Here is a 15,971-nt window from a genome sequence, read left to right as displayed (position 1 = left end):
CCCTCATTCCCTACACCTACCCCAAGTAGCCAGATGTGTTTCTCTCCTTCCATGCAGGAGACAGAAGGTGTCATCCTCTGGAGAAACTGAACTAGAGAGGCTCTGGACTTGGACACACCAGGCTCTGAGGAATGGGTATGAAAACATGAAAGTCTGCATTCTAAACAGGACACTCTGCTCTTTACCCTACCCAGCTCTAGAAAGCTAGCAGCCAGACTATTGGTATCCCCAGGCAGGAGATAGGGGGAGATCTTTCTCTGGAAAACTGAACTGATAGAAAATATTTACATGTATTGAGGATTGCTAATTTAAAAAACAAAAAAAAAAGCCAGCTTCATAGTGTAGTATAATTCATAACATACCCAGAATGTAACCACCTCTCCCCACTTTCACATACTACCATCCTGGTGCTCACCTTCCATGAGTTTAAAAAATATCAACACGCTTTTAAAAATTGCGCCTAAGATGAAAGTCAATAGGCCTTGAGCCTGAGGGAATCCCTTATGACAAAATGAAAGACATTAAAAACTATTTTTTTTTTCTTGCGGTATGCGGGCCTCTCACCACCATGGCCTCTACCTGCCACAGAGCACAGGCTCTGGACGCGCAGGCCCAGTGGCCGTGGCCCACTGGCCCAGCCGCTCCGCGGCATGTGGGATCTTCCCGGACTGGGGCACGAACCCGCGTCCCCCGCATCGGCAGGCGGACTCCCAACCACCGCGCCACCAGGGAAGCCCCATTAAAAACTTTTGACATCGCTTTTGCCTGTTCAGGATTTTTTCCTTCACGTTTATTATTCTTTTTATAGATTATCTATTGCACTATTAGATAAGTAGAAAGACAGTATACAGTTGCCTAGGTTCAAATCTTGGCTAGCTTTGGGCTTTGGGGCAAGAATCATAACTTTTCTGAGCCTCAGCAAAATGGGGATAATAATGATATTTACCTCATAGGGCTGTTGTAAGGCATAAATAGTTTAATACATGTAAAACACTTAAAATGGTGCCTAGAACATAGTAAGTACTCAATTTTAACTTTTATTATTATTTCTATATTCCTAGAGTACCTTTCCCTGATGTTCTTCAAGTGTCTGATGAACATAGATGAAGATGGTTAAGGCCATATTTAAATCTTCTTGTATTTTAAGTTCAGTATTATCATTTTTCTATCTTTGAAGTAGGAAAATTGAATCATAGAGAAGGAAACATGATTTACTCAATCATACAAAAGTGTTAAGGAATCATGAGTAGGACCCTACTCTCTTAGTTTTCCCTTTCGAACTTTTTTTTTAACAAATCAGTTATTGATATAATTATTGATGTACATTGAAAACATGGATTTCATATTCAGGGGAGTGGTTTTAGATGCATTCTTTGTATGGCACTATATTTCTGCTACATTTCATTGGCTGTTAAGGTATAGACAACATTATCACTACCATATTCATTGAAAACCCATATTATTTTGAACATATTGAGATGGATCATACTTTAAGAAATTCACTTGCTCAAAGCCTAATTGACCTCTGTGTCTAACTTGAACTAAGTAAAAGATAGGATTACACATTTGGAAAGTACTGAGTTCTAGCTACAACAGAATGACATAGAGGGCAAGCAGTTTAGGTCCACAGTCTAAGAAGTCTGAGATGTAATCTCATTTCTACTCCTGTATGCACATTTCAAAATAAATTACTCTTGGTGGTAATTTGCTTCCTTGATAATGAAAAAAATGATGTTCATTCTGTCCCACATCTGCTTTAAAAACTATTTTTTTTCCAGTGGCCCCCTCATAGGGTCAAGCCTTAATTTCTAACCTTGTCCCATAGGATCATTAATAACTGGCCAACAGACCCAAATAATTTAGAATTCTTTTGTTATATATGACAGAAAATCTAACTTAAAATGGCTTAAGCAAATATGGAAATCTACTGGCTAGCATAGGACTTCCCTGGTGGCACAGTGGTTAAGAATCTGCTTGCCAATGCAGGGGACACGGGTTCTATCCCTGGTCCAGGAAGATCCTACATGCCACAGAGCAACTAAGCCCGTGAGCCACAACTACTAAGTCTGCACTCTAGAGCCCCAAGCCACAACTACTGAGCCTGTGTGCCACAACTACTGAAGCCCACACACCTAGAGCCCGTGCACTGCAACAAAGAGTAGCCTCCACTCACTGCAACTAGAGAAAGCCTGTGCACAGCAACGAAGACCGAACGCAGCCAAAAATAAATTAAAAATAAAATAAATTTATCATATATATATATATATATATATCAGTTAACATAACTGCAAAGTCTAGGGGTTACTGGTTTCAGTCATGCTTTGATCCAGGAGCTGGATGGTATCACTGGGACTTACTCCCTCTCTTCATCTCTCAGTTCTTCCTTCTGCTATATTGAATCATTTCCTGGCACAAAGTGCTCACCTGTCAGCAGCTCCAAGCTCACAGCATTGTTACTATTAGCAATTTCAGAAGATAAGACCATGTGGCTCTCTTAGTAAAAGTCTCATTATGTCTTATTGCCCATTCCTGAATCATCTCTACAAATTGAGGACTATGACATTGATTCACCAAGTCTGAGTCACATATTCACTCCTGGACTGTGGTTAGAGTCAATTCTACCCAAAGTTCATCTAGTCAGAAAAGAGGAAGAGGGTGATTTGCAAGACGAAATTAGGGTCATATTACCAGAAGAAGGTTAAAGGGATGCAGAGCAGCAAAAACAATTGTCTACTCTAAGACTTCCTAACTTATTTGTTGCTATACTTCCCTCTATAAACCGCTGCTCATGTAGGTCAGTCTATTTATTTCTCCTGATACATCATGCACATTCTCATCCTTCCCACATAGAGGGTTGTGACCTTCTCCAATTTATCTCTAAGTACTACCCATTTTTTGAATTCCTCATGGAGTTCCTTGTGGATACATTGATCTTTCCCCCTTGAGAATTCATTAGTTAGACCACTCAAGTAAGTATATTAGGATGCAAATAAATGAGAATGATGTTATCGTAAGAACAACTTTCAATTCTGTGTGTGTGTGTGTGTGTGTATGTGTGTGTGTGTGAAATAAAGTGCAAACTCTGGTAGTAGTTACGTTATGGAACTTAATTATGTATACACATTACTATGACATGCTGCACAATTTATAGTAACATATCGCTGTACTGAGGCATCATGGTTGAGAACTGATCATTTATACTGCTCATCTGGTTCTTCCCCTTAGGTCAGAGCTATTGACTCATACTATATTATTTTTTTCTAACGCATTAATTTTATATGAATTTTTAAATTATTTATTTATTTATTTTTATTTTTGGTTGTGTTGGGCCTTCGTTTCTGTGCGTGGGCTTTCTCTAGTTGCGGCGAGGGGGGGCCACTCTTCATCGCGGTGTGCGGGCCTCTCACTGTCGCGGCCTCTCTTGTTGTGGAGCACAGGCTCCAGATGTGCCGACTCAGTAGTTGTGGCACATGGGCCTAGTTGCTCCGCGGCATGTGGGATCTTCCCAGACCAGGGCACAAACCCGTGTCCCCTGCATTGGCAGGCAGATTCTCAACCACTGCACCACGAGGGAAGCCCCTACGTATTAATTTTATATGATTTTTAAACATATCACAAAATTGGAAAATGTTGGGTCTTCCCTGGTGGTCCAGTGGTTAAGAATCCGCCTTCCAATGCAGGGGATGCGGGTTTGATCCCTGGTCAGAGAATTAAGATCCCATATGCTGTGGGGCAACTAAACCTGTGCGCTGCAACTAGAGAGAAGCTTGCACACTGCACCTACTGATCCTGTGTGCTCTGGAACCCCGGGCGCCACAACTAGAGAGCCCCCACACTGCAACTAGAGAAGCCCGCACACTGCAACTAGAGAGAGGCCCTCAATGAAGAGCCCGCATGCTGCAACAAAGACCCAGTGCAGCCCCCCCCCAAAAAAAAATGTTACTGAAAACTTCACAGCTATATTACTTTTTAGCTTTTCATATATCATACCTCAATCCCAACCAGATTAGAAATTTCTTTGTGCTTTTGTTTGCATTGAGTAGCCAATTAATAAATATTTGTAAATGAATGAATTAAAAGATAAACTGGTGATGAGAAATGCTACAAAAAATAGTTCTAGGTAATTACAGTGGCAATTTAACAGATCTATTAAGGAAAAAAGAAATATTCCTATTATTAAACTTGCTGCACTTTGGTGTTTCCACAATGTTTTATTCACACTTTCATTACTGCACTTACAATGTTAGATTATAATTTATCTTTTTAAATAACTGTCTCCTCTTCTAAACTCTGTGCAATTAGAGCACAGCATCTGCATCTTCTTCCTTCTTGTAATCCTGAGATGTAGTAGGTGTCCAGTTGATGCTTATGGAAAGAATAAATGACAGATAAATTTGAGCTCAAAATACTATTTTTACATCCTGCTAAAAAGGATATATCTCCTTATTCCTTCAGTCTTGAATATATTTTAACTCAATTTTCCTTCAGATCCATCTATAGTAGAAGCAATGGGTAAGGCTGGCTGGTTATTTTAGGCTAAGAGGTACAGTTGACTGTACTTTGGTGTGGTAACTATGCTCTGAGGTCTAGTCACCAATTAATATTTAGACAGTAGCAACCTGACCCACTCTTGAGTAAGGAAATAACATGGTAGTAGTAAAGAGATATTACTCTGTCACTGATAAGCAGGGTACTTAGAAGGCTATTGTATTAATCTGAGTATGAGGGCATAAAAACATGATGAAAGGTAATAGAAGTAATAGAGAAGAAAAGAGGAGACACATTCTACATATACATGTTTATTTGATTTTGTTTTCTGATCTCAAAGTAATACTTTGATTTTAAACAAGGGTTCCAAGACTATTTGATGGGGGAAAAAATAATCTTTTTAGCAAATTGTGCTGGAACAACTGGATATCCACACTGAAAGGAATTAAGTTGGATCCTGACCTCACACCATATACAAAAATTAACTCAAAATGGATCAAAGATAGGGATCATTATATTTAATAAGAGCTAAAACTATAAAACCTTTTGAAAAAAACTTAGTGTCAAATCTTCATGACCTTAGATTTGACAGTTGTTTCTTAATTATGACACCAAAAGCACAAGCAATAAAAGAAAAAGAAATAGACAATTAGACTTCATAAAAATTAAAACCTTTTGTGCATCAAAGAACATTATCAACAGAGTGAAAAGACAACCCACAGAATGGGAGAAAATATTTGTAAATCATATATCTGATAAGGATTAGTATCCAGAATATATAAAGAACTCTTACAACTCAACAATAAAAAGACAACTCAATTTAAAAATGGACAAAGGAGGGGCTTCCCTGGTGGTGCAGTGGTTGGGAGTCTGCCTGCGAATGCAGGGGACGTGGGTTCGGGCCCTGGTCCGGGAGGATCCCACATGCTGCAGAGTGGCTGGGCCTGTGAGCCATGGCTGCTGGACCTGCACGTCTGGAGCCTGTGCTCCGCGGCGGGAGAGGCCACAATGGTGAGAGGCCTGTGTACCGCAAAAAAAAAAAAAAAATGGACAAAGGAGACTTCCCCAGTGGTCCAGTGGTAAAGAATCAGCCTTACAATGCAGAGGACGCAGGTTCAATCCCTGGTCAAGGAACTAAGATCCCACATGCCATGGGGCAACTAAGCCCATGTGCCACAACTACTGAGCTCGTGTGCCTCAACAAGAGAGACCATGTGCCGCAAAACTACAGAGTCCACGCACTCTGGAGCCGGAGCCCTTGCACCACAACTGGAGAGAGAAAACCTGCATGCCCACAACTAGGGAGAAGCCCATGCGCCTCAACAAAGAGCCCGCGCACCACAATGAAAAAGATCCTGCATGCCTCAATGAAGATCCTGCATGCCACAACTAAGGCCCAATACAGGCAAAAAAATAATAATTTTTAAAAATGGACAAAGAATTTGAATAGACATTTCTCCAAAGAATATACACAAATGGCCAACAAGAACATGACAAGATGCTCAACATCATTAGTCTTTAGGGAAATGCAAATCAAAACCAAAATGAGATACCACTTCATACCCACTAGGATGGTCATTTTAAAAAACAACAAAAACAACAGAAAATAACAAGTGTTGACAAGGATGTGGAGAAATTCGAACTCTATACGTTGCTGATGGGAATGTAAAAGGGTGCAGCCCACTGTGGAAAACAGTTTGACAGTTCCTCAAGAAGTTAAATATAGAATTGTCACATGATCTGGTAATTCTACTCCTGGGTATACAGATGACCCTTGAACAACATGGGTTTAAATTGCCAGGAATCACTTATACGTGGATTTTTTTCAGTAAATATGTATTACAGTACTACAGGATCTGAGATTTGTTGAATCTGAGGGTGCGTAACCAAGGATATGGAGGGACTGTAAAGTTATATGTGGATTTTTGACTGCCCGGAGGGTCAGCACCCCTAACCCCTGTGTTATTCAAGGGTCAATTGTATATTCGAAAGAATTAAAAACAGATGTTCAAACAAAAACTTGCACACAAGTGTTCAGAGCAGCCAAAAAGTAGAAACAACCCAAATACCCACAGATGACTGGATAAACAAAATGTGGTATATCTGTAGAAAGGAATATTATTCAGTCATATAAAGGAATGAAGTACTAATACATGCTACAACATAGATAAAGCTTAAGAACATTATGCTAAGTGAAAGAAGCCAAGCACAAAGGACCAAATGTTGTAGGTTTCTATTTATATGAAATATCCAGAATAGGCAAATCTAGATACTGAGGCAAATCAGTCTCTATGGCCCAATAGAGATAGAAAGCAGATTAGTGGTTGTCAGGGGCTAGGGGAAGGAGAGGTTAGGAAATTACTGCTAAAGGGGTATGAGATTTTTGTTTGGGATAATGAAAAAGTTTTGAAACTAGTCGGTCGTGATGTTTGCGCAACATTGTAAATGTACTTGATGCCATTAAACTGTACACTTTATATGGTTAAAATTGTAAATCGAATGTTATATGCATTTTACCACAATAAAAAATTTATGCCTTACCCTTTGGCCCAGAAATTTCAACTTTGGGAATCTCTCCAGAGGAAATAATGGGATGGATGTGAAGATATAGTCAAAAGAATGCTCATTGATGGGTTATTTAGAATGTTAAAAAAAATTGGGACAATCCAGAAGTAGAGTTGGCTTAGTAAATTATAATATCTCCTATTATGGAATATTATGCAGTTATAAAAATCATATTGGAGAATACTTTATGGACATGGAGAAATATTCTGGATAATATGTCAAATAAACAAAAACATAGATCACAGAGCAGATATGATCCTATTTTTAATAAGAAAAACACTGCAAAAGGACCAGAAGGATATTAACCAAGAGGTTAACCATGGTTATCTTTGGATGTTGAAGTTATAGGTGAATTTTGATAGTGTTCCTTTAAATTTTTATGTATTTTCTAAGTTTTCTACTCTGAAAATGAATAATTTTTATAATTTGGAGCAAATAAACAGGGACTTCCCTGGTGGTCCAGTGGTTAAGACTCCATGCTCCCACTGGAGGGGACCCGGGTTCGATCCCTGATCAGGGAACTAAGATCCCACATACCGAAACTGAGCCCTTACTCCGCAAATACTGAGCCCTCACGCTCTAGAGTCCGAGTGCTGCAATTAGAGAAGTCTGCGCACTGCAGTGAAGAGCCCACACACTGCAACGAAGACTGAGCACAACCAAAATAAATAAATAAATAAATAGGTTTTTTTTTTTTAAAAGAGGAAAGGATAAACAATGAGTGCTATCTGCAGTAAGAAAACTGTACCAGGATCCTTATAAAAATCTAGAAAAATAATTTTAAAGGAGAAAATAAAAATCATCTCGTATCCCACTACTTAATGAGAAATTCTGTAATTGTTTGACATGTTTTCTTTTGCATGTGTTAGTGCTTACTTTTACACTCACTTTGTGTGTGTGTATGTAATATATTTGAATTAATAAATCCACATAGAGTATATGAATTACTTCAGTTACTACATTATCAATCACTATAAATTAATGTTTAATATAAAAGAACTACATGACCATTGTAAAAATTTAAATGGTTATAGAAGTATTTTATAAAAATCCACTGTTCCCAAAGAAGCAAGAAGAACTACAATCCTGCAGCCTGTGGAATGAAAACCACATTCTCAAAAAGATAGACAAAATGGAAAGGCAGAGGACTATGTACCAAATGAAGAAACAAGATAAAGCCCCAGAAAAACAACTAAATGAAGTGGAGATAGACAACCTTCCAGAAAAAGAATTCAGAATAATGATAGTGAAGATGATCCAGGACCTCAGAAAAAGAATGGAGGCAAAGATCGAGAAGATGCAAGAAATGTTTAACAAAGACCTAGAAGAATTAAAGAACAAACACCTAGAAGAATTAAAGAACAAACAAACAGAGATGAACAATACAATAACTGAAATGAAAAATACACTAGAAGGAATCAATAACAGAATAACTGAGGCAGAAGAACGGATAAGTGACCTGGAAGACAAAATGGTGGAATTCACTATTCCCATGCAGGGAAGTCCAGCATATGACATTTTAAAGGCAGAAATGATAAGGCTTGTTGACAGGTTGGTCAGAAGCTTGATTTTGTCAGTTCAACCAGGAGCTGAATTAGGCATCAATTAAACCAAATTTATAAAACTCTGAATTAGGGGCTTCCCTGGTGGTGCAGTGGTTAAGAATCTGCCCGCCAATGCAGGGAACACGGGTTCGAGCCCTGGTCCAGGAAGATCCCACATGCCTGCCATGGAGCAACTAAGCCCATGAGCCATGACTACTGAGCCTGCGCTCTAGAGCCCGCGAGCCACAACTGCTGAGCCCACGTGCCACAACTACTGAAGCCCACGTGCCTAGAGCCCGTGCTCCATAACAAGAGAAGACTGTACACTGCAATGAAGAGTAGTCCCTGCTCATCGTAACTAGAGAAAGCCCGCACACAGCAACAAAGACCCAATGCAGCCAAAAATAAATAAATAAAATTTTAAAAACACAAAAAAACAAACAAAAACTCTGAATTATAAACCAGGATGTTACTTCGGTAGTTATAGTAAGAGGTGTATCTGAAAATAGAAATCCATTCTCTAGAGCACCCCTTTTCTTGGTTACAAATCATCCGATAACCAGAAAGTTGCTTCAAGAACTGGGTATTATAAGATAAGGAGGTTAAATGCACTAAGGGGATTTTTCTCAAGCTGTGAAGGTTTGAGACATCCTTATTTACTGAACTATCTACCTGTCACACAGATTATAAGGATCCCACACTCTGTCTAGGTACTTTTTCTCTTAGTGCTGGAAGCATGTTGACGTATTCTTACTTAACAGTTCTACTTTTAAAAAAAAACAACTCTATAATGAACTTGCCCTTGTTATTTATCATATCAGTTTTCATCATTTTGGGTTCCCTCTCATTTTGAGACCAGTAGTCCACTGTTCACTTTGTTTCTTTAGATGAAATTCTGTGCAGTGTTCATACCAGATTACTCTTTTCCTTCCCTTAGTTCTTTTAGCTCCCAAAGGGCTGAGGGAGGATGAGAAGCATCATTCCTTCTTCCTTTTCTCCTTTTTAGTTGGTTCTTCACGCATTTCATCTCAAATGAAGAAATCAATTAACTGGAACCATCAGGCTTCCCACCCTTTAAGTGGTGACCAGGGGGAGGAAAAGAGGGCAGTTTCAGCTTTTAGTGGCCCTTGGCTCAAATTTCTACAAGAATGATAGAGGAAGGGGGTAGCCATTTCAGTCACGAATGATTACGTTCTTCTAGGCTAAACCTATAAACGCCAGTTCTGTGGTGGTAAATGCCACCAAATTGGATTCCTTTTAAAACTACACATACCCATGGCAAATATAATTTCAGCTCTTTTCTTACACTGCGGTATCCTTTTACTTGCACCATACTTTGACAGAGAAAGAATGGAACAAGCTTCATTTTGATTCATGAATGTTGTTTTTATTCTAAATGCCCCATGTGAGGAGAATGCAAATGGATACAAGATATATGCAAATTCACTTGCATACCCAGAGAAGGCAAATGAGGCTTAGTTCTTAGATTCCTTGATCAGGCTCCCTGGGTGAGAAGGCTAAGGAAAGAGGTGTCTGTAAGTGAATTACAGAGAATGTCATGTTTGAGAAGGGAGAAGAGAGACGTTGGCTGCCATACAGCTCCCAGCATTCCAGAACCTGCATATAAAAGTGAGTGCAGCTGCCAAAGCAAGAGAAGGAGCTCAATGAAAGAACAGCCTTCATTGGCATGAGGGCGCCCAGGGCACAGAATGCACACAGCAGGATAAAATGGAATCTCCAACTTTTCTGCTTTAGGTCTTGACCCCAAATCCCTGCGTAAGTCTTTAAACCACTGACTATCTCTTTCTGCCTTCTCCCTCTCTCTTTTACAACCCAGGTCAGGACTAGTGTGCAGTGAGTAAGGCAAAACATTTAAGGGGAGCCCCAGAAATCAGCAATCAAGATAAATAATGTTTTAGTGTAGTATTGTTTTAATTCAAAATTAGAGCAAAAAAATCTATGTTGAACAAAAACCAAATTTGAAATGAAGACAGAATGCTATTGTGCACTTTTATGACCCTGCCTCAGTCGCCCGGAGCCTGACCTTGGTTCCAATCAATTTTATTTGCAAAACAGGTGTCTGGCTGTAGTTTGCCAATTTGATTTTTTAAACTATTGCATTAAAATATTATTTATATTGATGATTGAGTGTTTGGTGCCTCTTAAGTTTGGTGCCCAAGGGGAGTGTGTCACTCACCCTACCCTAGTTCTAGTCCTTTTTCAATCCCTCCTTTTTCTCTTTTTTAACCTTACGACAGTTCTGTTAGTGAATAAGCTCCTTCCTGGACTTGGCTTAATATAATGAGACCTGGGAATATGCAGGATGTACTGGATTTTGCAGAGAGCTTTTTCTCTTTCCACCTTCCTTCTTTGCCTTCTTTCTTTGAAATCAGTTCCCTGGCAGAGCATTCTTAATTGTCCTTTCCTGTCCTCCTATTTGCTTGACTTTTCTTTTTCTAAGCAGCATCTCCTAAATTTCTTGATCCCGGTTACCCAAGTTCTGTCATCTGTCATCTCAAAAAGCCCCTCGGGCTTCCCTGGTGGCTCAGTGGTTAAGAATCCGCCTGCCAGTGCAGGGGACACGGGTTCGAACCCTGGTCCGGGAAGATCCCACATGTCTGCCACGGAGCAACTAAGCCCGTGAGCTACAACTACTGAGCCTGTGCTCTAGAGCCCGCGAGCCACAACTACTAAACCCGGGAGCCACAACTACTGAAGCCCGCGTGCCTAGAGCCCATGCTCTGCAACAAGAGAAGCCACTGCAATGAGAAGCCCACGCACCGCAAGGAAGAGTAGCCCCTGCTCGCCGCAACTAGAGAAAGCCCACGCACAGCAACAAAGACCCAACGCAGCCAAAAATAAATAAATAAATAAACAAACAAACAAATAAATAAATAAACTACATCGTTGGTGTTAGTAGAGTCATTTTCACAATGTTGATTCTTCCAATCCAAGAACATGGTATATCTCTTTATCTTTTGGTATCATCTTTAATTTCTTTCATCAGTGTCTTATAGTTTTCTGCATACAGGTCTTTTGTCTCCCTAGGTAGGTTTATTCCTAGGTATTTTATTCTTTTTGTTGCAGTGGTAAATGGGAGTGTTTCCTTAATTTCTCTTTCAGATTTTTCATCATTAGTGTATAGGAATGCAAGAGATTTCTGTGCATTAATTTTGTATCCTGCTACTTTACCAAATTCATTGATTAGCTCTAGTAGTTTTCTGGTGGCATCTTTAGGATTCTCTATGTATAGTATCATGTCATCTGCAAACAGTGACAGTCTTACTTCTTCTTTTGCAATTTGTATTCCTTTTATTTCTTTTTCTTCTCTGATTGCCGTGGCTAGGACTTCCTTGTACTGATTTTAGACAACTAGGAGGGAAGAGAAATTTGCTCTGCTTGTGATAGAGGCTCTTATGCCTGAATCATGTCCGTGCACAGGGTAGGCTAGGATGGTTTGCTTAGGAGAATGGACAGTGTGTATATGCCATGACAGACACGTGTCAGACTAATCCCCAAGGTACTTATTCTTGTGCAGTGTTTATAAAAGAAAAATTATTACTTTTCTTTACTTTGGTGCCCTCACATTCATGTTCCATTCTAGGTTCATATGACAATGGAGTAACATCATAAGTATTTTAAAATTATGTACATTCAAATATACACAACAAGAGAGGGAGGAAAGGAGAGAAAGAGGAAAGGAGAGAAAGAGAGAAGGAGAGAGAATTCAAATTTTGAAAGTACAGCTCAGCCATTACCCAAAATTTGGATTTGGGGGGGATGTGACTCTGTTGTTTCCTTACAAAGCTATGTCTATGGAACAGTAGTTTATGAGCAATTTAAAGTAATTTTAGAGTAATTAGTCTATGTTCAGTTTTTTTCCTTACATGTTGATTTGCGAACCAACTGCCCATTAGAGGCTATTCTACTAGATAGCAATGAATGATTGTTACTATTGTGTTTTGTAAGAGTGTTTTCCAATTGTTTAATGTGTTTGAATTCTCTTCACCCAACTAAATTTACTGTCTTTGAAAGAAAATGTAAGGTCATCGTTATCACACAATGTTGCACTTAAACTTTTCCCCTCAGGTGTAGGTCAAGACTATGGGCTCCATATGTTGACCTCCCACGTTCAAATTTTATCTCTGCCCCTTATTAGCTGAGTGACTTTGAATAAGTTACTGAGTCTCAGTTTTTTTCTCATCTGTAAGGTGAAGGTAATGCTACTACTGACCTCATAGGGTTATTGGAAGGCTAAAATGAAATAATGCATGTAATGTGTTTTGCCCAGCACCTGGTGTTTAGTAGGCATTCAGTAAATCTTAGCTGTGATTGTAACAGGTCAGGGTTGCATGGCTTCATGGTTGCAAGTCTGCAATTTGAGGAGTTGCCCCTAAAAATAGTGACTTCTCACTATGGTGGTAAGATTCAGTCAGGCTTCCTTCTAACAGACATCTGGTCAGCATGTTATTCCCGTTAGTTATGATTTTTTTCCATAATAATACATTTAGTAAGTTTACAGATCTGAACAATTACTAAGTTCTAAGGACCACAAAGAAAATGTGATACACTTAGAGAAAAATGGTATGAAATAGACTTAAGTAAAGTTTGGGTCCCTTTTTAGTTTCACTAACAGTTATCAACTACTTTTTAGTTCCTTGTCCTATTTCCAGGTGTTAATGGAAGATAATCTTCCTCCTATTATTAAAAAACTTGCTTTGCATGTTTAAAACACCAGCTTTGGCACTGGTGCTCAAAGGTCTTAGCAGCTTGGTGAAAAGACCATAAGAACAGTTTTCTCCTATTTTCAGTTTTCTCATTCTCTTGCCTCGTGGGTTCTCAGTCCTCATTCTAGGATTTCTTAGGGGGGAAAAATCTCATCACCCTTCCAATTATTTTATTTCTCTTCTCTGGGCAAAAAACTTACAGGGAGAGTTAAAAAAAGAATTGTGACCATATTGTGCACATACCCTTTTCTAATCAGGAGTTTCCTTGGTAGTTGGCTTTGCAGCCTTTAGCTGAGAAATCCCCCAGCTCCTATTACTCCTTTCTAATCATTGCTTAATATCATTAAAATTGGTTTCTCTAGAGCAGAGGCTGGCAAACTATGGCCCACGGGCTTGCTGCTTGTGTTTGTAAATAAAGCTTTATTGGAACACAGCCATGCCCATTTGTTTACCTATTGTGTGTGGCTGCTCTCCTGTTGCGACAGCAGAGTTGGGTAGTTGCCACAGAGACCATATGGTCCAAAAACCTAAAATATTGACTGTCTGGCCCTTCTAGAGAAAGTTTACAGAAAGTTTACCACTGCTCTAAAGCATCTATAGCTTTCAGTTTTGTATTAGTTATCTATTGCTGAATAACAAATTACCCCAAAATTTAGCAGCTAAAGGCAAGACATATTGTTTCCCAGTTTCTGTGGGTCAAGAATTCAGGTGTGGTTTAAGTGGGTGGTTCTGATTCAGGGTTTCTTATGAAGCTGCAGTCAAGACATCAGCCAGGACTCCAGCTATCTGAAGCCTTACCTGGAGCTGAAGCCTCCACTTCCAATATGGTTCCCTCACATGGCTGTTAGTAGAAGGCCTGGTTCCTTGCTAGCTGCTGGCAGGAGGTCTCAGTTCCTTGCCACATGGACCTCTCCACAGGGCTACTTAAGTGTCCTCAGAACATAGCAATCGGCTTTCCTCCAGCAAGTGATCTGAGGGCAAGGAGAAGTCTGTAACATCTTTTATGATCTAGTGTCAGAAGTCACACACTCTTATTTGCACATTACTCTATTTTATTTTACTTTTGGGCCACGCTGTGCAGCATGTGGTATCCTAGTTCCCAGACCAGGGATTGAACCTGGTCCCCCTGCAGTGGAAGCGTGGAGTCTTAACCACTGGACCGCCAGGGAAGTCCCTGAACATTACTCTATTTATCAGAAGGAAGTTACTGAGTTCAGTCTACACTCACAGAGAGGAGAATTAAGCTTCATCTTTTATTTTTAATTATTTATTTTTTGCAACTTTGAGGTATTTTATGATAAAAGCTGGTACTCATATACATCAATGAAAAAGAACTTAAAATTCATCATATATATACTTCATTTTCTAGCTTGAACTTCTAGTAAATCTTTAGCGTCATTGATTTTTGACTGTTATCTAAGGAGATCCTGCCTTGTCTGGGTGATTTAAATGCATAATATGTCAATGAGCATCTTTTTCCTTTATTGGCTGTAGGGCTTACTCCTAGTATTAATGCTGCTTCCCATTTTGTCATTTTGGGTTCACACTCACCTCTGTAATAGCCACTGGTGAGGGCAGATTTTGACAGACTGTGAAACATGTTTTACTTGAGGCTCCATATGCTTCATGGCTTGCAAAACGTAACAGCCTGCACATCCTGCAGCAGGAGTGGTCAGTCTAACGACTACCAGTGTATTGGCCGTAGTTCTGGCTCAGCTCCTCTGCCTCCAGGGAGAGCACACAGTTGATTCCAGCCCAGAAGCCACAGGCACTGACTTCATTCCTCCATCAGAAAGCAACGCGGCTGCCACCAGCAAGCACAAACCGCCCACACACGGGGGCCCCAGCACTTCAGCTTCATCTTTTAAAGGAAAGTGTATCAAAGAATTTATGGACATATTTTAAAACCACCATCCTTAACCCCAAAGCTTTTTTTAAAAAATAAATTTATTTATTTGTTTTTGTTTTTGGCTGTGTTGGGTTTTTGTTGCTGCATGTGGGCTTTCTCTAGTTGCGGCAAGCGGGGGCTACTCTTTGTTATGGTGCACGGGCTCTTTGCGGTGGCTCTTCTTGTTGCGGAGCACAGGCTCTAGGCGCGTGGGCTTCAGTAGATGTGGCATGTGGGCTCAGTAGTTGCGGCATGTGGGCTCTAGAGTGCAGGCTCAGTAGTTGTGGCGCATGGGCTTAGTTGCTCCGTGGCATGTGGGATCTTCCCGGACCAGGGCTCAAACCCATGTCCCCTGCATTGGCAGGATTTTTAACCACTGCACCACCAAGGAAGTGCCCAAACCATTTTTAAAGGTTTTTTTTTTTTTTTAAAGTCCTACAAGAGGAGTTAAACTTTTTCCATAAAGGACAAGTTAGTAAATACTTTTGGCTTTGTGGGCCATATGATCTCTGTTGCAACTACTCAACTCTGTATCAGGAAAGTAGCCTAGACAATAGGTAAATGAATGGGCATGGCTGTGTTCCAATTAAATTTTATTTACAAAAAATAGACAAGGAGTTGGATTTGGCCCATGGGCTGTAGTTTGCCATCCTCTAGTCCAGAAGATTCTTCTTCAGGAACACAAACCAGGGACTTCCCTGGTGGTCCAGTGGCTAAGACTCCGTGCTCCCAATGCAGGGGGCCCGGTTTCGATCTCTG

The 15,971-nt window shown here is 40.0% G+C and overlaps 1 pseudogene; it reads right to left on the bottom strand.

The window, feature by feature from the left end:
- Nucleotides 1-14,682: 14,682 nt before the first annotated feature.
- LOC103073319 (mitochondrial import inner membrane translocase subunit TIM14 pseudogene) lies at nucleotides 14,683-15,018 on the bottom strand (annotated as a pseudogene).
- Between the last annotated feature and the right edge of the window lie 953 nt (nucleotides 15,019-15,971).

The sequence above is a fragment of the Lipotes vexillifer genome, unplaced genomic scaffold (genome assembly GCF_000442215.2).
Source record: "Lipotes vexillifer unplaced genomic scaffold, Lipotes_vexillifer_v1.1 scaffold217, whole genome shotgun sequence".
Lineage (NCBI taxonomy): Eukaryota > Metazoa > Chordata > Mammalia > Artiodactyla > Lipotidae > Lipotes > Lipotes vexillifer.
This window is presented reverse-complemented; position numbering and strand designations above follow the sequence as displayed.